Raw genomic sequence first — 23,207 nt, forward strand, 5'->3', positions numbered from 1 at the left:
ACCAACCTAGATAGGATATTAAAAAGCAGAGACATTACTTTGCCAACAAAGTTCTGTCTAGTCAAGACTATGGTCTTTCCATTGGTCATGTACTGACGTGAGAGTTGGACTATAAAGAAAGTTGAGCACCGAAGAATTGATGCTTTTGAACTGTCGTGTTGGAGAAGACTCTTGAGAGTCCCTTGGACTGCAAGGAGATTAAACCAGTCCATCCTAAAGGAAATCAGTCTGGGTGTTCATGGGAAGGACTGATGTTGAAGTGAGACTCCAATACTTTGGCCACCTGATGCGAAAAGCTGACTCATCTGAAAAGACCCTGTGCTGGGAAAGATTGAGGGGAGGAGGAGAAGGGGATGACAGAGGATGAGATGCTTCAATGGCATCACTGACTCGATAGACATGGGTTTGTGTGGACTCCAGGAGTTGGTGATGGACAGGGAGGCCTGGCGTGCTGTAGTTCATGGGGTCACAAAAAGTCAGACATGACTGAGCAACTGATGTGAACTAACCCTGTGGTTCTTCATTTCTTCCTTTTCTAGTTGCTTTAAGTGTAGAGTACTTATGTGATTTCTTTCCTGTTTCTTGAGGTAGGCTTGTATTGCTATAAACCTTCCCCTTAACACTGTTTTTACTGAATCCCATAAGCTTTGGGCTATTGTGTTTTCATTTTCATTCATTTCTATGCATATTTTGATTTCTTTTTTGATTTCTTCTGTAATTTGTTGGTTATTCATAAGTGTGTTGTTTAGCCTCCATGTGTTTGTATTTTCCATAGTTTTTTTTTTCCTGTAGTTGACATCTAATCTTACCACATTGTGATCAGAAAAGATGATCGAGATGATTTCAATTTTTTTGAATTTATCAAGGCTAGATTTATGGCCCAGGATGTGATCTATCCTGGAAAAGGTTCTGTGTGCACTTGAGAAAAAGGTGAAATTCATTGTTTTTGGGTGAAATGTCCTATAGATATCAATTAGGTCTAACTGGTCCATTTTATCATTTAAAATTTGTGTTTTCTTGCTAATTTTCTGTTTAACTGATCTATCCATAGGTGTGAGTGGGGTATTAAAGTCTCTCACTATTATTGTGTTACTGTTAATTTCCCTTTTCATATTTTTTAACATTTGTCTTACATATTGCAGTGCTTCTATGTTGAGTGCATATATATTTATAATTGTTATATCTTCTTCTTGGATTGATCCTTGGATCATTATGGAGGGTCATTCTTTGTCTCTTTTCACAGCCTTTATTTCTAAGTCTATTTTATCTGATATTAGTATTGCTATTCCTGCTTTGTTTTGGTCTACATTTGCATGAAATATCTTTTCTGAGCCCTTCACTTTCAGTTTGTATGTGTCCCTAGGTTTGAGGTGGGTCTCTTGTAGACAGTGTATATAGGGGTCTTGTTTTTGTATCCATTCAGCCAGTCTTTGTCTTTTGCTTAGGACATTCAACCTATTTACATTTAAGGTAATTATTGATAAGTATGATCACTAAGTGCAGGTGGCTGCGACTGGTGTGCTAAGCGCAGGCAGCCACGACTGGCGCGCTAAGCGTGGCCGAAAGGAGCTACCCCATGTCCGAGGTCAGGGGCAGAAGCCAGGAGGACCCGATGCCCGAAGGCCAGTGGCCAAGAGGAGTTACCCCACGTCCAAGGTCAGGGGCAGTGGCCGAGAGTGCCAGGCTGCGACGGCACAGGAACGGCCGAGAAGAGCTACCCCGAGTCTGAGGTCGGGGGAGGGGGATGCTGAGAGGAGCTACCCTGCGTCCGAGGTCAGGGGCAGCGACGAAAGGAGTTATCCCGCGTCCCAGGTCAGGGGCGGCGGCCGGGAGGAGCTACCCCACGCCCCCAAGCCCAAGCCCAGGGGCAGTGGCCTGGAGGAGCTACCCCACGCTCCAATGCCCAAGGACAGGGGAGGTGGCAGGAAAGACAAACCCCACGTCCAAGGAGCCATGGCTGCGTGGGTGCAGGAGGGCCTAGAGGAGCTATCCCACGTTGAAGGTCAGGAATGGCGGTGGTGAGGAGATACCCCTTGTCCAAGGTAAGGAGCAACGGCTGCACTTTGCTGGAGCAGCCATGAAGAGATACCCCATGCCCAAGGTAAGAGAAACCCAAGTAAGATGGTAGGTGTTGCAAGAGGGCATCAGAGGGCAAACACACTGAAACCATACTCACAGAAAACTAGTCAATCTAATCACACTAGGACCACAGCCTTGTCTAACTCAGTGAAACTAAGCCATGCCCATGGGGCAACCCAAGACGGGCGGGTCATGGTGGAGAGATCTGATAGAATGTGGTCCACTGGAGAAGGGAATGGCAAATCACTTCAGTATTCTTGCCTTGAGAACCCCATGAACAGTATGAAAAGGCAAAATGATAGGATACTGAAAGAGGAAATCCGCAGGTCAGTAGGTGCCCAATATGCTACTGGAGATCAGTGGAGAAATAACTCCAGAAAGAATGAAGGGATGGAGCCAAAGCAAAAAGAATACACAGCTGTAGATGTGACTGGTGATAGAAGCAAGGTCCGATGCTGTAAAGAGCAATATTGCATAGGAACCTGGAATGTCAGGTCCATGAATCAAGGCAAATTGGAAGTTGTCAAACAAGAGATGGCAAGAGTGAGCGTCGACATTCTAGGAATCAGCAAACTAAAATGGACTGGAATGGGTGAATTTAACTCAGATGACCATTATATCTACTACTGCAGGCAGGAATCCCTCAGAAGAAATGGAGTAGCCATCATGGTCAACAAAAGAGTCTGAAATGCAGTACTTGGATGCAATCTCAAAAACGACAAAATGATCTCTGTTTGTTTCCAAGGCAAACCATTCGATATCACAGTAATCCAAGTCTATGACCCAACCAGTAATGCTGAAGAAGCTGAAGTTGAACGGTTCTATGAAGACCTACAAACCTTTTAGAACTAACACCCAAAAAAGATGTCCTTTTCATTATAGGGGGCAGGAATGCAAAAGTAGGAAGTCAAGAAACACCTGGAGCAACAGGCAAATTTGACCTTGGAGTACGGAATGAAGCAGGGCAAAGACTAGTAGAGTTTAGCCAAGAAAATGCACTGGTCATAGCAAACACCCTCTTCCAACAACACAAGAGAAGACTCTACACATGTACATCACCAGATGGCCAACACCAAAATCAGATTGATTATATTCTTTGCGGCCAAAGATGGAGAAGCTCTATACAGTCAGCAAAAACAAGACCAGGAGCTGGCTGTGGCTCAGATCATGAACTCCTTATTGCCAAATTCAGACTTAAATTGAAGAAAGTAGGGAAAACCACTAGACCATTAGGTATGACCTGAATCAAATCCCTTATTATTATACAGTGGAAGTGAGAAATAGATTTAAGGGTCTAGATCTGATATATAGAGTGCCTGATGAACTATGGAATGAGGTTCATGACATTGTATAGGAGACTGGGATCAAGACCAACCCTGTGGAAAAGAAATGCAAAAAAAGCAAAATGGCTGTCTGGGAGGCCTTACAAATGCTTGTGAAAAGAAGAGAAGCGTAAGCAAAGGAGAAAAGGAAAGATATAAGCATCTGAATGCAGAGTTCCAAAGAATAGCAAGAAGAGATAAGAAAGCCTTCCTCAGCGATCAGTGCAAAGAAGTAGAGGAAAACAACAGAATGGGAAAGACTAGAGATCTCTTCAAGAAAATTAGAGATACCAAGGGAACATTTCATGCAAAGATAGGCTTGATAAAGGACAGAAATGGTATGGACTAAGAGAAGCACAAGATATTAAGAAGAGGTGGCAAGAATACACAGAAGAACTGTACAAAAAAGATCTTCATGACCCAGATAATCACGATGGTGTGATCACTGACCTAGAGCCAGACATCCTGGAATGTGAAGTCAAGTGGGCCTTAGAAATCATCACTACGAACAAAGCTAGTGGAGGTGATGGAATTCCAGTTGAGCTCTTTCAAATCCTGAAAGATGATGCTGTGAAAGTGTTGAACTCCACATTCCAACAAATTTGGAAGACTCAGCAGTGGCCACAGGACTGGAAAAGGTCAGTTTTCATTTCAATTCCAAAGAAAGGCAATGCCAAAGAATGCTCAAACTACCGCACAATTGCACTCATCTCACACGCTAGTAAAGTAATGCTCAAAATTATCCAAGCCAGGCTTCAGCAATATGTGAACCGTGAATTTCCTGATGTTCAAGCTGGTTTTAGAAAAGGCAGAGGAACCAGTGATCAAATTGCCAACATCCGCTGGTTCATGGAAAAAGCAAGAGAGTACCAGAAAAACATCTGTTTCTACTTTATTGACTATGCCAAAGCCTTTTACTCTTAATCACAATAAACTGTGGAAAATTCTTCAAGAGATGGGAATACCAGACCACCTGACCTGCCTCTTGAGAAATCTGTATGCAGGTCAGGAAGCAACAGTTAGAATTGGACATGAAAAAAAAAAAAAAAAAAAGAACTGGACATGAAACAACAGACTGGTTCCAAATAGGAAAAGGATTGTGTCAAGGCTGTATATTGTCACCCTGCTTATTTAACTTATATGCAGAGTACATCATGAGAAACACTGGCTGGAAGAAGCACAAGCTGGAATCAAGATTGCCGGGAGAAATATCAGTAACCTCAGATATGCAGATGACACCACCCTTATGGCAGAAAGTGAGGAGGAACTAAAAAGCCTGTTGATGAAAGTGAAAGTGGAGAGTGAAAAAGTTAACTCAAAGCTCAACACTCAGAAAACGAAGATCATGGCATCCGGTCCCATCACTTCATGGGAAATAGATGGGGAAACAGTGGAAACAGTGTCAGACTTTATTTTTTGGGGCTCCAAGATCACTGCAGATGGCGACTGCAGCCATGAAATTAAAAGACGCTTACTCCTTGGAAGGAAAGTTATGACCAACCTAGATGGCATATTCAAAAGCAGAGACATTACTTTGCCAACAAATGTTCATCTAGTCAAGGCTATGGTTTTTCCAGTGGTCATGTATGGATGTGAGAGTTGGACTGCGAAGAAGGCTGAGTGCCAAAGAATTGATGCTTTTGAACTGTGGTTTTGGAGGAGACTCTTGAGAGTCCCTTGGACTGCAAGGAGATCCAACCAGTCCATTCTAAAGGAGATCAACCCTGGGTTTCCTTTGGAAGGGAGGATGCTAAAGCTGAAACTCCAGTAGTTTGGCCGCCTCATGCGAAGATTTGACTCATTGGAAAAGACTCTGATGCTGGAAGGGATTGGGAGCAAGAGGAGAAGGGGACGACAGAGGATGAGCTGGCTGGATGGCATCACTGACTCGATGGACGTGAGTCCGGGTGAACTTCGGGAGCTGGTGATGGACACGGAGGCCTGGCGTGCTGTGATTCATGGGGTCACAAATAGTCGGACACGACTGAGCAACTGAACTGAACTGAACTGAACTGATGATCCTGTTGGCATTTACTTTGTTGTTTTGGATTCAAGTTTATACATCTTCTCTGTGTTTCCTGTCTAGAGAAGATCCTTTAGCATTTGTTGAAGAGCTGGTTTGGTGGTGCTTAATTCTCTTGGTTTCTCCTTTCTGTAAAGTTTTTGATTTCTCCTTCATATTTGATTGAGATCCTTGCTGGGTACAGTAATCTGGGTTGTAGGCTTTTATCTTTCACCACTTTAAGTATGTCCTGCCATTCCCTTATGGCTTGAAGAGTTTCTATTTAAAGATCAGCTCTTATCCTTATGGGGATCCCCTTGTGGGTTAATTGTGGTTTCTCCCTTCTTGCTTTTAATATTTGTTCTTTGTTAATTTGATTAATATTTGCCTTGTGGTGTTTTGCCTTGAGTTTATCCTGTTTGGGACTCTCTGGGTTTCTTGGACTTGGGTGACTATCTCCTTCCCCATTTTAAAGAAGTTTTCATCTATTACCTTCTCAAGTATTTTCTCATGGCCGGTCTGCAGCTGGCTAGCTCTCCTCTGGTATTCACTCAGTCCTTAATGTATATGGTGATTTCAGTCATGAAATTAAGAGACGATTACTCCTTCAAAGGAAAGTTATGACCAACCTAGATAGCATATTAAAAAGCAGAGATATTACTTTGCCAACAAAGGTCCATCTAGTCAAGGCTATGGTTTTTCCTGTGGTCATGTATGGATGTGACAGTTGGACTGTGAAAAAGCTGAGCCCTGAAGAATTGATGCTTTTGAACTGTGGTGTTGGAGAAGACTCTTGAGAGTCCCTTGGACTGTAAGGAGTTGCAACCAGTCCATTCTAAAGGAGATCAGTCCTGGGTGTTCATTGGAAGGACTGATGTTGAAACTGAAACTCCAATACTTTGGCCACCTCATGTGAGAGTTGACTCATTGGAAAAGACCCTGATGCTGGTAGGGATTGTGGACAGGAGGAGAAGGGGACGAGAGAGGATGAGATGGCTGGATGGCATCACTGACTCGATGGACATGAGTTTGAGTGAACTCCAGGAGTTGGTGATGGACAGGGAGGCCTGGCATGCTGTGATTCATTGGGGTCACAAAGAGTCGGACATGACTGAGTGACGGAACTGAACTGAACTTTGTTCTGTGATCTGGCCAGCAGTGCCTTCAGTTCAGCGGATGTTGACAATTTGATCTCTGGTCCTCTGCCTTTTCTAAAGCCAGCTTGAACATCAGGAAGTTCACAGTTCACATATTGCTGAAGCCTGGCTTGGAGAATTTTGAGCGTTACTTTACTAGCATATGAGATGAGTGCAATTGTGTGGTAGTTTGAGCATTCTTTGGTATTGCCTTTCTTTGGGATTGGAATGAAAACTGACCTTTTCCAGTCCTGTGGCCACTGCTGAGTTTTCCAAATTTGCTGGCATATTGAGTGCAACACTTTCACAGCATCATCTTTCAGGATTTGAAAGAGCTCAACTGGAATTCCATCACCTCCACTAGCGTTTTTCATAGTGATGCTTTCTAAGGCCCACTTGACTTCACATTCCAGGATGTCTGGCTCTAGTCAGTGATCACATCATCATGATTATCTGGGCCGTGAAGATCTTTTTTGTACAGTTCTTCTGTGTATTCTTGCCACCTCTTCTTAATATCTTCTGCTTCTGTTAGTCCATACCATTTCTGTCCTTTATCGAGCCTATCTTTGCATGAAATATTCCCTTGGTATCTCTAATTTTCTTGAAGAGATCTCTAGTCTTTCCCATTCTGTTGTTTTCCTCTATTTCTTTGCATTGATCGCTGAGGAAGTCTTTCTTAGAGCTTTTCGAGGGAAAGTTCTCTCTCTCTCTTTCTTCTTCTTTTTTTTTTTTTTGTTCCTCTCTGGCTATCCCATGGTTTGGGTTTCTATCTCACGTTGGCTCCTTCGGGTTGCCCTCAGGGCATTCTCGCCTGGTTCTTACCTTAAGCAATGCAGCCCATGTCTCCCTGTTTCGCCCCTGCTTGCTGCTGGTGGAGGTCAACATCTGGGCTACTTCTCCACTAGGAGTTATAGTTAGACCCATAATATGTGAGTTTTATTTATTTATTTTTTCCTCCCGGTTATGTTGCCTTCTGAGATTCCAAAACTCCCCACAGACCCACCAGTGAGAGGGTCTCCTGGTGTTTGGAAACTTCTCTTTTAATACTCCCTCCCCAGGATGGGTCTCCATCCCTATCTCTTTTGTCTCTTTTTATCTTTTATACTTTGTCCTACTTCCTTTTGAAGACAATGGGCTGCCTTTCTGGGTGCCTGGTGTCATCTGCAAGCATTCAGAAGTTGTTTTGCGGTGTTTGCTCAGCATTCAAATGATCTTTCAATGAATTTGTGGGGAAGAAAGTGGTCTCCCCGTCCTATTCCTCTTCCATCTTAAGACCGCCGCCCTGTAACACGTTTTCAAGGTTCATCAGTGTTTTCACATAAATGTGTAGTTCATTCCTTTTTTATTGCTTAATTATATTTTATTATATGGACATTTACACTTATAAATCACCAGTTGATGTACATTTAGGTAGTTTTGTCTTTTTGTCTATGATGAATGATGCTGTCATAATTGCTATTTTATAAGTCTTTGGGTGGACATATATTTTCAATTTTTCCAACTATATTCTTAGGAATGGAATTGCTGGATCAGACAGTAACTAGGCAAAACATTTTGAAGAAATGCCAAACTGTCTTCCAAAATGGCTGCACCATTTTACATTGACAACAGTATGTATAAAGTTACTGATTTCTCTGCATCCTCACCAGTACTTGTTATTTTCTGGGTTTGGGTATCTATGGTGTTTTTTATTTGCATTTCCCTGATAATTTAACATGTTGTGTGTGCTTTCACATGCTTATCATCCATTTGTCTAGGTAGGCTTATATCTATGGGGTCGCACAGAGTCAGACATGACTGAAGCGACTTAGCAGCAGCAGCAGCAACTTGGATACTTGTCTAGGCAAATACTTCACCCATTTTTAAATGGGGTCATTTGATTATTTTTGTTTCATGAGTTTTTAGATATATTTTGTATATCAGTTTCTTATTAGATATAAGATTTCCAAATATTTTTCCCATTCTGAGGGCTATCTTTTCTGTCTTGAAGATACAATTTGTAGCACAAAAGATTTTCATTTTAATGCAGTCCAATTTATACATTTTTTTTTCCCTTTTCACATTTTTAGGTGTCATATCTGAGAAATTGTTGCCTAATTCAAGGTCATCAAATCTACTCCTACATTTTCTTCTAAAGGGTTTTATAGTTTTAAATTTTACATTTAGATCTATAATCCATTTTGATTTACTTTTTGTCTGATGTGAGGTAAGGGATAAAGTTCATTCTTTTGCATGCAAATATCCATTTGTCCCAGTATTTTATGTTCTAAAGGCTGTACTTTTCCCCACTGAAACATCTTGGTACCTATGTCAAAAGCAATTGACTGTAATTATAAATATTTATTTCTGTATTGTCAAGTCTATTGTTGTGTTGTTGTTTAGATGCTAAGTTGTGTCTGACTCTTTGTGACCCCATGGACTGCAACCCACCAGGCTCCTCTGTCCGTTGGATTTCCCAGGCGAGAATACTGGGGTGAGTTGCCATTTCCTTCTTCAAGGGATCTTCCTGATGTGGGGATGAACCTGTGTTTCCTGTACTGACAGGTGGATTCTTTACCGCTGAGCCACCAGGGAAGCCCTGTCAATTCTCTTTTTCTATCCTCATGCCAGTATTGCATTGTCACCCTTGCCCTACAAGCAGGGAGAGTGTGCCACTGGCATTCTTAGCTTGCCCCAAAAACCTGTTGGGAACATGGGATTTCCACTGAATGAACATGGGATCATTTGCTTAGATAGGAGGTATTAGAGTCAAGTATTCTCAGTCTATTGCACCTGGGGGGAGCTTCTGCCCAGTGGCAAGTGGGTGGAGGAAGAAATCCCAGTCCTCTTGGTATGCAGAATAAAGCTTCTATGACACAAAGCTAGAAGAGAAAAAACTAGTGGCTTTCCCCTCCCAGAGTAAATTTCTAGTCCCAGACTTGGAGTTAGAAAAACAAGGCACTCTATTTTCTTGATCACATCTATCTGGATTTGTTATCCAAGTAGTTTTCATAAAACAGTCTGCTGTATGAGGCCATGGATTGGGCTCAAATGCCACAGTCTCTTTGCTATTTACTGAGGTTTAATAGGTTGTTTTAAGTAGGTGTACATTCATTTGGGGTATGCCCTTACAACAATGCTCAGAGACTAAAAGAATCTTTCAGTATCTTTAAAAATAACTTCCCCCAATAAAAGATTATTTGCTGAATAGAGAGTCTGTCCTACTCCTTACTCCTTTATTCTGGAAGGCATCTGAATATTTTAGCTTCAAGATAACCTATCCCTTGACTTCAATAAATTCTAAACTTATCAGTTCACCTATGATGAGCATCTCCCAACACCCTATCCTCACACAAACACAGAGCAAATTCAGGTTGCATTTCTTTTGGGATATCTATTTCCCTGTCAAATATAATATCATAAAGATTAAACTTATCATGCCACTCTAAACCATTACTTAACCTTTCTTTGCCTCTGCTTTATCTTAGTTTCATTAATCTCTCTTTTTCTAAAATACCATTTTGGAAAAAAGCCAAAACAACATAAAGTTTAAATGTAGAAGTAAATTCAAAAAAGATATTTTTAATGCTTATTTGTCTCATTACAATAACTATTTGAGGTGCAAAGTTGAATAAAATGTGTTCACTACCATTTATCAATGGTAGTGAGCTTATCAGCTCACAATAAAATGTAGATGGTAGACTTACAAAAATTACTGTAATTCAATGTGTTCACTGTCATAATAAAATGCAATTTGTGCAAATTGGGAAGAATTTATTGTTTTATAAGGTACATATACACACACACATATATATACCCTATAAATATGTATAGGGTATATATGTGTGTGTGTGTGTACATATACACACATACACCTTCTAGCATATGTGTATACACACATATACTACAGTATATACAGTCCTGTTTTCTTGACACTACTTGTGGTATCCTTCTTACCCTTTTAGGCTTGCCAGGTGGTGCTTGTGATAAAGAAGCAGCTTGCTAGTGCAGGGGAGATAAGAGACAAGGATTTGATCACTGAGTTGGGGAGATCCCCCTGGAGGAGGGCATGGCAATCCACCCCAGTATTCTTGCCTGGAGAATTCAATGGACAGAGAGCCTAGTGGGCTACAGTCCATAGGATCGTTTCTTACCCTTTTAAATGTTTCTCAGTTTTCTTTATGGATTCTTTTCTGTTTCCCCTAAAGAGTAAAACCCCTCAAAATTTTCATCAGCTAACTTCATCACCTTCATATATTCAATTGCCTTCAACTTCTTCTTCTTCATCTCATTTCCTCGACTTCTAGATCCATATTGAAAATCATCTTGGCTATGCTGTAGATCAACCCTCTAATGGCTAAACTAATTCTGTCTGGGGAAGTCATCATAAAGTTACACACTTTAATAAACTGATTGTCTTCCTATCCAATACAGACATTCAAGATTATCTGAAATTTATGTAATCAAATTAGACTCGCTCTCTGCAGCCATGATCCTGGTGACTTCTGTTTCATTTACTGATGACTCTAACATCTGCCCCTTTGTTCTCTACTACTGCTTCCATCATGATGCTTGGTAACTTCCACAACCATTTTAATGATCCATCAAATGCCCTAGCCTCTCGTTTTCTTGATCTTATTTCCATTGACTAAGTTCTCCACCTCTCTCACTTACTCAATTGTGTGCTACAGCCGATGGCACTATCTCTGGAATCTCACTTTCAATAACCTCTCTGTGTATGTCTCTCTCTGTCTGTCTCTCTAATACCTCCTTTGCTTAGAGCTTACTCTAATAACTTCAGTCCAACAACTTCTCCCACAGTTAAGGACCTCTAATCCTTTGATTGGCTTCCACTATCCATCCTAAATCCATACCCATTCTAAGGTACAATTTCATACTCATACACTGCAAACCTCACTGATTATTTTATTCTCCTATAACATCATAATACTGGCTTAAAAATTCTAAGCATGGATAAATCCAGTTGCATGTCTACTTCTCACTTAAACTCAAGCAGCATAATATGTGTACTTCTACTTATTTCCTCAAATCTCCAAAACACTTCCTCACCCTTTATTTTCAACTGATACTTTACTTCATAATCCTTTGATAAAATGATAGAAATAAGAAAGAAACAGCCTCATCTAATGACCACCATATCTACAGATCTACACTTTTCTATGTAGCTACAGCCTTCTTACTTGGTATTCTGTTGTCTTATTCCTTTATAATCAATCTATTTACTACACAGCAGCCAAAGAGAAGTCAGATTATGTCACTCATCTACTTATAGTCTTTCATTGTTTTCTCATATCTGTCACAATAAAATTTAAATTGCTTACTGAAGCCTAAAAGTCCCTTACTGTTGGGATCCCTGCTTGTATTATCTCATGACCTAGGACTCCCCATACCCATATATCCACTATGCTTTAACCACACTGATCTTTTGTTTTTGAATCATGTCAAATTCAATTCCAACTTAGAACCTCTTACTTATGGGTTCCTCTGTCTAGGATGCCATGCATCCTCAGGTCTTCTCAAGAGTAGCTCCATCTTATTGGAGAAGACTTCCTCCATCATTGAATTGTTATGCTTTCCAACTTGTAACCACCATCTATCACATTCCTGTCCTTTTCTTTCTTACCATTTTTGCATTCACATTTTCCATTTATCTCTTCAATAACTCACCACCATATAACTATTATATTTATGAGTATGGAAGTTTGTCAACTTAGCTTTCTCAACTGGACTATAAGCTATGTGAGGTCAAAATCTTTTTCTTCCTCAGTTTAGAACAGTATATGACCCAGTGGCTCGTGCTCAATAAATATTCTTCTATAATTTGTTTTATCTTTGGTATTCTTCTATTTCAAAGATGGCCCTAGCACCACTCCACCTGCCCATGTCAGAAATCTCAGCTGATCTTTGCTTCTCTCTATCCCTCAGTGGCCATATCACAAAGTAAAAATCCTATAAAATTTACCTCCAAAATATTTCTAAAATCTGTTCACGTCTCTGGATCCCCATTGGTGTTCTCTTAGTTTAAGCCACTAGCATCTCATTTCTGGATTAGAGTAATAGCTTCACACTCATCAATACACTAGCAAAGTAATGCTCAAAATTCTTTAAGCAAGGCTTCAACAGTACATGAACTGTGAACTTCCAGATGTTCAAGCTGGATTTAGAAAAGGCAGAAGAGCCAAAGATCAAGTTGTCAACATCTGTTGGATCATAGAAAAAGCAAGAGAATTCCAGAAAAATATCTACTTTTACTTTATTGATTACGCCAAAGCCTTTGACTGTTTAGATGACAGCAAACTGTGGAAAATTTTTAGAGATGGGAATACTAGAGCACCTTACCTGCCTCCTGAGAAATCTGTATGCAGGTCAAGAAGCAACAGTTAGAACTGGACGTGGAACAACAGACTGGTTCCAAATAGTGAAAGGAGTACATCAAGGCTGTATTTTGTTACCCTGCTTATTTAACTTATATTCAGAGTACATCATGAGAAATGCCAGGCTGGATGAAGCACAAGCTGGAATCAAGATTGCCAGGAGAAATATCAATAACCTCAGATATACAGATGACACCACCCTTATGGCAGAAAGCAAATAAGAACTAAAGACACTCTTGATGAAAGTGAAAGAGGAGAGTGAAAAAGCTGGTTTAAAACTCAACATTCAAAAAACTAAGATCATGGCATTCAGTCCCATCACTTCACTGCAAATAGATGGGGCAACAATGGAAAAAGTGACAGACTTTATTTTCTTGGGCTCCAAAATCACTGCAGATGGTGACTGCTGCCATGAAATCAAAAGAGAGCTCCTTGGAAGAAGAGTTATGATGAACTTAGACAGCATATTATAAAGCTGAGCCATTACTTTGCCAACAAAGGTCCATCTAGTCAAAAATATGTTTTTCCAGTAGTCATGTATGGATGTGAGAGTTTGACCATAAAGAAACCTGAGCACCGAAAATTGATGATTTTGAACTATGGTGTTGGAGAAGACTCTTGAGTGTCCCTTGGACAGCATGGAGATCCAACCAGCCCATCCTAAAGGAAATCAGCCCTGAATATTCATTGGAAGAACTTATGCTGAAGCGAAACTCCAATACTTTGGCCACCTGATGAGAAGAACTGACTCATTGGAAAAGACCCTGATGCTGGGAAAAGTTGAAGGCAGGAGAAGGGGACAACAGAGGTTGAGATGGTTGGATATCATCACCGACTCAATGAACATGATTTTGAGCAAGCTCTTAGAGTTGGTGATAGGGAAGCCTGGCTTGCTGCAGTCCATGCGGTTGCAAAGAGTCAGACATGACTGAGTGACTGAACTGAATAGCTTCACACAAGTCTGTACTTCTAGCCCTCCCACTTCTTATCCAGGCACCACAAACAAAAATGAAACATTTATCAAACAGAAGCAAATTAATTCTCTGTTTAAAACTCTTGTATTACTTTTATTATCATCCTTATAAAATTATGGTGTACAAAATATTATTAACATCAACCTGACTACTTCCCTCCACATAAAAGTATCAGTTCTATACATACTTTCTATAAATAATTAAATGCCATCTCCAGGCTTTCTCTTACAATCATCTGGAAAAGACATCTCTAACCATCATTCTATCTTGGCTTTGTTGCCTGTCATATTTGCTTCCATAGCACCTGTACTTAACCTAACCGTGTTTATCAGTGTCCTGATGTAGTCTTATTACTTTCCTGAATAGCAGTCTTGGAGGGGTTGTGTTTTATTCCTCTTTGTGTCACTCTATACCTGACACAGTTATTATATACCTGGCATTCAGTATACACTTGTTTACTGAATAAATTAATATATGCAGAAACAAATGGCTCAAGTAACCATTAATAATGTTAAGAGATTTGAGGGGAAAAACTATATATTTTTATTTAATATTGTGCCTAGAAAGTGACACAAACAACTAGCTCTTTAATAAATGAGTCTAAATTATTATGATAAAACATGCAGGAAATGTGTCCATGAGAGCTTGATAACTCTGAAAAAGCCACAGCTGAAGCCATTATCCTTATGTTGTTCATCTCTTGAACGATTTTAATTTCTGTGAGGCTGAACTCTTTTTTTTTTTTTTTTCCCTTCATTTCCTAAGAACAATTGACTCTGCTTGCCTGGCCTGAGGAAGGCTCCTGGGTATCATTGCTCTGGCAGGTGGTTTTCATTTGCCTGTCCAGAGATGCTGGCACAACTGCAAACACAGCTCCCATCTCACTCCCAGCCATATCCCCAATGCTGCCTGCAACTGATACAATGGCTTGTTACATCCTAGAATATATGGTTGCAACAGTAATGTAGCCCTATCTTCCTTCAGCATGTCTTTGAAAAAGCATTTATTGGATTATTTACTTAGCAATTTATTTTTAACTTAAATTAAATGAACTATTTGAAAAATGTTTCTTCTGAAATAATAATGGTTGTCCACTTAACCTCTGACAAAGGAGCTGAATTGGAATGGGACCTCATTGTTAAGCCCTGGCAGCTGCTGCCTAGGTTTAGTTTCCTAAGCAACCTGGAAACTTAATTATACCCAAACAACAAGGACAAGTATTTAGAGGAAGAAGATTTAGTGAAATCACCATCATCAAGCATCTAAAAACTGAGACCACTGAGAGAAAGAGAAGTACAAATGAGAAAATGCTATTCGATGATCAAGTAAATTAACCGCAAATCTTTTAAAACAGTAATTAAAAAAAAAAAAAAACTTAGTATTTTAAATCTCTATTAAATGATCCTCAGTGTTTCAGTGGAATATCACATTACAACTATTCATGCAGTCAGCTAAAATTGCATTGCCTGGGATAGTGCCTGCACCAAAGAGCTGTGGCATGTTAGGTACTGCTTAAGGGGACGGTTTTTGAACCAACCCTTGAAAAATGTATAGAATTTGGATACACAGAAGGTTGATATATGATCTCAACTAATCTGTTTATGCAATCATTGAATTTGAATTCCCAGTGTCTTGCCATCACTGTTTACTGTCATATTTCCTGATGGCCCCTGCATCATTCCACTTCCCCGCATCCCCTCAAACACAGGTTTTGGGCAGGGGTAAGGTGGCACTTGGGGTAAAGAACCCACCTGCCAATGCAGGAGACATAGATTTGAACCCTGAATTGAGAAGGTCCCCTGGAAGAGGACATGGCAACCCAGTCCAGTATTCTTGCCTGCAAAATCCCATGGACAGAGAAGCCCGAGGACTGCAGTTCACATGGTTGCAAAGAGTCGAACATGACTGAAGCGACTTACACAGCAGAAAGAATTATGAAATTCTAGCTCCTCTGTAATTCCATATTATTGTTAATGCAGTCTCAAAACATTGCTCTTCTTTTGTTGAGAGTCTTCAAGTTGAAAGACCTGTAAAGATCAGATTCTGAAACAAACTTCCAAGCAATTTACCAGTCCTTTCATCAGCCCTTTTACAGACAAAGAGATTCTGCTCTGACACATCCCATTGAAGGACTTTCTCCAATTCATTTAACAATCTATTGTGGTACTAATTGAAAATATTCCTGGCATTAAACCAAAATATGGCTCTCTGTATATTCTACCCATTGGTTCTAGTTATACGCACTCATCAAAACTAAATCCATTTCTATTTCATTGGACACTTTTATACTCAAAGCTGATTCCATGTTCCTCATTTTCATTTTCTTCCCCATACTAATTTATCTCTTTCTTCCAAACATTTTTTGCAATATGAAGAATAAGATTTGAAAAGCAAAAGGGTATTTCCTCCATCATCACATTTAAGTCTTTCCCTTCCATAATTTTTCATCCTCTCAATTCTCAGTCTGCTTCCTGATACTGACTAAAACTGTTCAGTGTCTTTTACGACAAGACTCTAAGATGAAAAAGATTCTCATTGTTCCCACACTGAGCAGGAAGTCCTACACCCTTGGTTGTCATTTTAAACAATTTACTTCACTGCTCTGAATAAAAGGTGTTAGATCACCTTTCAGATTTGATTCCCCTGGAGAGCATCCAGAAGTATTTCCAGTGGTCTGTGGCACAATCAACTATTGTGCACCACCTGGAGCAGATTTGGGTCTCTGGAATGGCAGCGATGTGCTCCCCACATCTATTCTGCTTACTGTAGAAAGTAGAAGAGAATGATTATTCATTCAACCATTTGCTCAGCGTTTTGTGGCCAGAATGACTTGCTTACTAACCCCTAAATAACTCTTCCCAATTACAACATTGGATCATTTCCTTTTTGAGTTTTTATTTCTGGAATTTATTTTATGCTTCTCTTTGTGTTGATTCATTTTTGCTTATTCAGTGGAGATTTTTAGATTTTTTGAAATATTTATTTGCTTATCTGGCTGTGTCTGGCCTTAGTTGTGGCATGCAGGATCTTCCACTGTGGCAGACGGGCTTAGTTGCCCCTAGGCATATGGGATCTTAGTTCACTGATCATGGATCGAACCCAAGTACTCTGCACTGAAAGATGGATTCTTAACAACTGGAGCACCAGGAAAGTCCCTAGATTCTTTTTATGCACATTGTTATACTCCTACATTTACTTTATAAATGCTCTATAACTTGTGTATGTGTGTATCCTTAGAGCTGTTGAATAGGAACATAGATATCTATTACTGATGAAGATATTCATATGTGTTTTTCCATATGTTTGTCTAAGTAGATTGAACACCCCTCAAAATTAATTAATATTTTCTTCACTTCTCCTACTTCCATCTCTAATTAGGACACAGTTCAGAACTTCTTGTTGCCTGTCAAATCCTTGAAGAAAAGAACTAAGGATATTTTTCAGATATTTAACTTTATTTTTTAATAAATACATAGCTGATATAGGTATAGTTATAGTAGCAAATATATCTTTAAACCAAAACTGTGATAAATATGTGAAAATAAAATATACCTAGATAAAATGCTATGGGTGTATAAACTGAGTATAAAATAGCACATTTAAAGCCAGAAAACTTGAAAAAAAATAGACTGAAGGTCATAATCCTGTATATTAAACCATTTAAATAGATGGATTTCTATTCAAATTTTAAGAGATAAACAGAAGCATGTCTTCATTCTGATGTTTAATTAATCTTCATTAACACAAAATCCTTCTGCTTGTTTAGATATACACAGCTCTCCCTCCCATCACAATTCTCTAAAGCATCATGAAAACAGCATCTCTTCATATAAATGCAGAGTCACAAAAACCAGTTCCGTGGGTGGCTGCTAAATGATATCTCTAGAAATCTTACTAATTTGTGACTCCTCAGTTTTAGCAGAAGTAGTGAGTAAAACTAGTTGGTCTAAACTTCTGGTGCTGCTCAAGTTTCCAGCCGTGTCTGAGCTGTTCTCCTGTCTGGATGAGTGTTAAGTAGTTCATGCAATGTCTGAATATTTATCGAGTTGTTTTTATCAAGGTTTCCTTTGATGACTTTGAGCTTCATGACTCTCAGATCACACCTCCTAGATGAAGCACTGGACTGTGAAATGGCTTATAGAATTACCTCCTCCCCCTGCTCTTCTCAAGGAGCCAGTGTTCACCATCGTCATATAGGTTCTCAGTGTAGGAAGAAAAATACATAAAATATTTTGTTCCCCTTAAATAAGAGATGAATTAGAAAAATTGATCTCCAGATATTTTCATTGGTAGGAATTTCTTTATGCCTTAAATCCAAACTATATGCAGAAGAACAAATAAACTACAGAGTATTTAACTGGTCTTCACAAAAGTGAAAGTGTTAGTCAGTCGTGTCTAACTCTTTGTGACCCCATGGACTGGCCAGCCAGGCTCTACAGTCCATGAGATTCTCCAGGCAAGAATACTGAAGTGGATTGCAATTTCCTTCTCCAGGGGATCTTCCCAACCCAGGGATAGAACCTGAGTCTCCTGCATTGCAGGCAACTGCTTTACTGTCTGAAACGCCCTTTAACTGGTCTTCACAAAACTGAGCCATATAAAAGGACTCTAAGTTGGAACAACTCATTCACTGGCATAAAATGCACAAGTTTTGAACTATCATGAGATCTATAACAGTATAAACAAGAAGCACCCATAGATGAACAATAGCTTGACCAATGGGAGAAAACTGTCTGCAGCAGCATTAATTTTTAAAGTCTTTCTCTTACTGCCAAATATAGGGGCAACATGTAAGCCTAGTAGTCTATCTGCTACTTGCCATAGCAGATAGAGATATAAGCACCCCCTCCCCAGGCATCCATATTAGGCATATTCAGCAGGTATACCCTAGAGGAAAATAGAAGTTTAATGTTCCATTGATGAGTAGTGTTGAAAATGAAAAACAAGTGGATTTATAGATTTTCAGCTATGGAAACTTTAGACCTCACATACTGAATCTTGGTCAATGGCAGATACATTTATTGGTTTCTCAGGGAATATCCCATTATAAGGAAATAACCAGTCTAAGTGAGCACCAGCATAATACATAGACCAGGATACCCAAGCAGTTTGACAAATAGCACAGAACCAGTCTGCAAAATGAAAAAAAATAAGAGAAATTAAATAAGAAGAGTAAAGAAGTTTATGAAATAACACTAGCACTGCATTATAGACATATAAGTATATTAACTATGGTTAGTTAAATACTCATTTTTATGATATTATCTGTATAATAAACTGTATGTGGTACATTAAAAGAGCTTCAGTTCTCCTCTAGTTGTATTTTTTATTATCCTTTTATACAGTGTCCCAAGAAAAGAACACCCTTGAGAATTGTTATAGTTTTATATCTTGAAAAGAGCTCACTGAAGTAAGTGGACAAAACTGTCAATTACACCCAACACTTTTTTTTTTTTTGCTTAAATAAGAAGACAGTACACCAGTTCCCTGAATCACTTGGCAAATCCCCACTGGCTATCTAGTTCACGTAGGTAGTATATTTGTTTTCATGTTATTCTCCTTTGATCCCAGGAGGGAGGTTCAAGAAAGAGGGGACATATGTATATCTATGGCTGACTCATGTTGATGTATGGAAGAAACCAGCACAATATTGTAAAGAAATGTTAAAAATAAATTTCAATTTATTGAAGTTAAAATTCATTTAAAAATAAATTTTTAAAAAATCTTAAAAAAGTAGATAGTACAATGGAGTGGTATCCAAAGAAAATCCATTTGCAGTTGAGTCTTCCTGATATTACAGTAGAATCTGGAAAATGGTGAACACATTGGGAAAGTAACCAAACCACTGTCTTGTATATTCCATAGTAGTTATTATTTGGTTTACTGTCTCCCCTCCTCCACCTTTCCCCCACCCACACTATCTCTCAATTTTCATCTCCTTTTACTCTGTCTAGCATGTGCTGAGTATATCTCATCTCAAAAGTGGTTTTTAAAAATCAGAATCATGGGGGGAGAACAAGATGGTGGAGGAGTAGGTGGACGTGGAGTACATCTCTCTCCATGGATACATTGGGAACACAGAAGTGCTTGCAGAACACCAGTTGAGAGCAGACAGGAGTACCTGGCCATCAGAAAAGAATATATAGGACTATGCAAAACTCGGTAGGGTGAAGAAACTAGGGGGGAAAACAGAAATGTCAGTAGGACTGGACCTGCACTTGGAAGGTGGGGGAAATTAAGCAGGAGTCTGATCCCCATATCAGGACAATTGTCTGGGTCAGAAGAGAAATATTTAAGGCTGAGAGTGAAGCAGTTGATCTGTGGCAGCCTAAATGGAATGAGAATCAAACAGTTGTTGCTGTAGCCATAGTACCCTGGACAGGGGCACAATTCCCCTAGAAAGCACAGCAGCTGGAAGCTGGAGTGTAGTGATTGTGGAGCAATCCCAGGACAAGGGCTGCTTTGACTGCAGAAAGACAGACCAAGGAGATGTGAGGGAGGAGATTGGGATGGGAAATGCTGGTGGAGGAAAGCCAGACAGCCATGGAAGCAAGGCGATACTACTGAGTCATGCCATCACCATAGCCTCTCTCTCCCCACACAGCCAGTATCAGCAGCTGAACCACAGAGAGGCTGGCCCATCAAGCACCTGACACACCAAACTACAGAGTAGGACTCCACCAAGGGTGCCCCTTTAAGTGCCTGACACACAAATTTACAGATTAGGACCCCAGCCAGGGGTCACCTATATGTACCTGATGCACCAAGCAACAGAAAAGGACCCAAGCAAGGGAGCCCTCTAAGTGCCTGAATGGGCAGAGCTACAGAGAAAGACTAGCCAAAACAGACTTCTGATCACCAGCTACCAGAGGCTCAATAAAAGACTCAGATAGGGACATAACTCCTGCGGCTGAGGCAGTCCATGTCCCTGAATACTTGGTGCCATCAGGGTCCCTGTGACCCAAGCAGCTGCAACACTTTCATTCTCAACCCTCACTGGGGCAGAGTTGCCGCAGGTCACAAAAGGCTTGTGTCTATGCATGCAGGGTCACTTAGATCATGTCCAACGCTTTGAGACCCTGTGGTCTGTGGCCTGCCAGGCTTATCTGTCAGTGAGGTTCTCCAGGCAAGAATACTGGACTGTATTGACCAATACTGCTCACCATACTCTTCTAGGGCACTATATTTCGGGCTTCCCCAGCCGCCAACTCCCCTGAGTACCTGGTGCTGCCAGAACCCCCATGACCCAAGCAGCTGCACCACCTCCACACCTGACTCTCACTGGGGCAGACCCAAGTCCTCAAAGGCAGCCTCAGGAATAAACCCCAGTGGATGACCCACATACAGAGATGGAAATAAAACCACAATTGAAACCCAGGTCTGTAACTAAGGAAAGTGAAAGTGAAGTTGCTCAGTTGTGTCCAACTCTTTGTGATCCCATGGACTGTAGCCTACCACACTCCTCCATCCATGGGATTTTCCAGCCAAAAGTGCTGGAGTGGCTTACCATTTCCTTAAGATGATCCAAAACCTTCCCACCAGCTGTACAAGCTGCAGATTAAATCCACATGATCAACTAGGCAGACTCTATGCTGGCCCCACAGCAGGTCCAGAGACAAGCACAGCCTTGGAGGGCATCCTAGGGAGGCAAGGTGGACTGAGACTATCAGTGAGGGAAAGGACTCCAACAGCAGTGACTCAAGAAAATCAGTTACTATTCTTATGTTTTGACTTGTTCTGTCATTTCTTTTGGACTTTTTTCTTTTTCTTTTCTTTCCCTTCTTTGTTGTAGTTGTCAATGTTATTAGCACTATGAAATCTAATTAAGCTTTTGAGTTTTTTTTTTTTTTTTCCCAATCACACTTTTTATTGCTGTTATAAACCTCTGCCTCTATTTTGGCTTTTGCAGTTCTGCGGAGTTGTGGAGTTTTCCTCCTCCTTCTTCTTTGTTCTGTTTTTTTTTTTTTATTTTAATTTTTAAAAATTTTAAATCCAATATTATTTTTTCTATATTTATTCTTTTATTTGCTTTTTCTACTGTTCTTTTCCCCTTGCAGTTAATCTTCAATGTATGTAAATATTCTTTATCTACCTATATGTAACTTTGCATTTCTAGTCTTTCTTTCTTTCCTTTCTTTTTCTCACCGTATTTGTTAGTTTTGTTTTCATTGCTTTATTCCCCAGTTGGCAACTTGCTTTAGTTTTGTCTTCCAGTTTGTACTTTAGTTAGTTTTGTTCTTAACTTGTAGATATAATTTTTTATTTCCTTTGTTTGCCAGGCCAATCTATTGTACTTTATTTTAATTGGATTGTTTTGATTTTGCTTATGGGTATATGTGTATATATGTGTGTGTGTGTTTATTCAGTTATTTTAATTATTACTTGCCTGATTTTGTAAATGTCATTTGTCTGGGGTTTACTCCAGTACTTTTGCCTGGAAAATCCAATGGATGGAGGAGCCTGGTAGGCTGCAATCCATGCGGTCGCTAAGAGTCGGACACGACTGAGTGACTTCGCTTTCACTTTTCACTTTCATGCACTGGAGAAGATGGCAACCCACTCCAGTGTTCTTGCCTGGAGAATCCCAGGGATGGGGGAACCTGGTGGCTGCCGTCTACAGGGTCGCACAGAGTCAGACACGACTGAAGTGACTTAGCATAGCATAGCATATCTTTGATTTCTCATTTTTGTGTATTTTTTTTTCATCTCATTTAATGCCATAACAAACCACCTGTGGAATCTCCATTCCTGGCCAGAGATCAAGCTCTGAGAATTCGGAGAGGGAGCACTGACTGCAAGATCCTAGACTATCATAGAACTCCTAACCTGAGGGAGTATCGAATAGTGAGAATACCCAGAGAGGAAACCGCTTAAATACAAGACCCAGCATCACCCCACTACAAGTAGTATCACTGTGAAGGACATCTCATACAAACAACAAACAAGACAAAAATATAAACTCAATCATCAGCAGAGAGGATTACCACCTCACTCAGCCCTGCCAATCAGAGGGAAAAAAAGAAAAAACTCAGTGAAAATCTCACCCTATACAAAGCTTACACAAACCACTGGACCAACCTTAAGAGGGCAGAAACCAAAAAAGAGAAAAGATTTAACCTTTAAGCCTTTAAAACGAGACCTCAAATACAATACGTTTAAAAAATGATAATAATGAAAATGCTGAGAAATACTGCACAAATGAAGGAATAACTTAGAAACACAGAAGTCCAAATTAATGAAGAGGAGATAAGCAAACTACCTGAAAAAGAATTCAAAATATTGTAGTAAAGATGATCAAAAACCTTGAAAATAGAATGGAG

The sequence above is a fragment of the Bos grunniens genome, chromosome 3, assembly GCF_055505025.1.
Source record: "Bos grunniens cultivar Pamir isolate PY7600 chromosome 3, Bosgru_T2T1.0, whole genome shotgun sequence".
Lineage (NCBI taxonomy): Eukaryota > Metazoa > Chordata > Mammalia > Artiodactyla > Bovidae > Bos > Bos grunniens.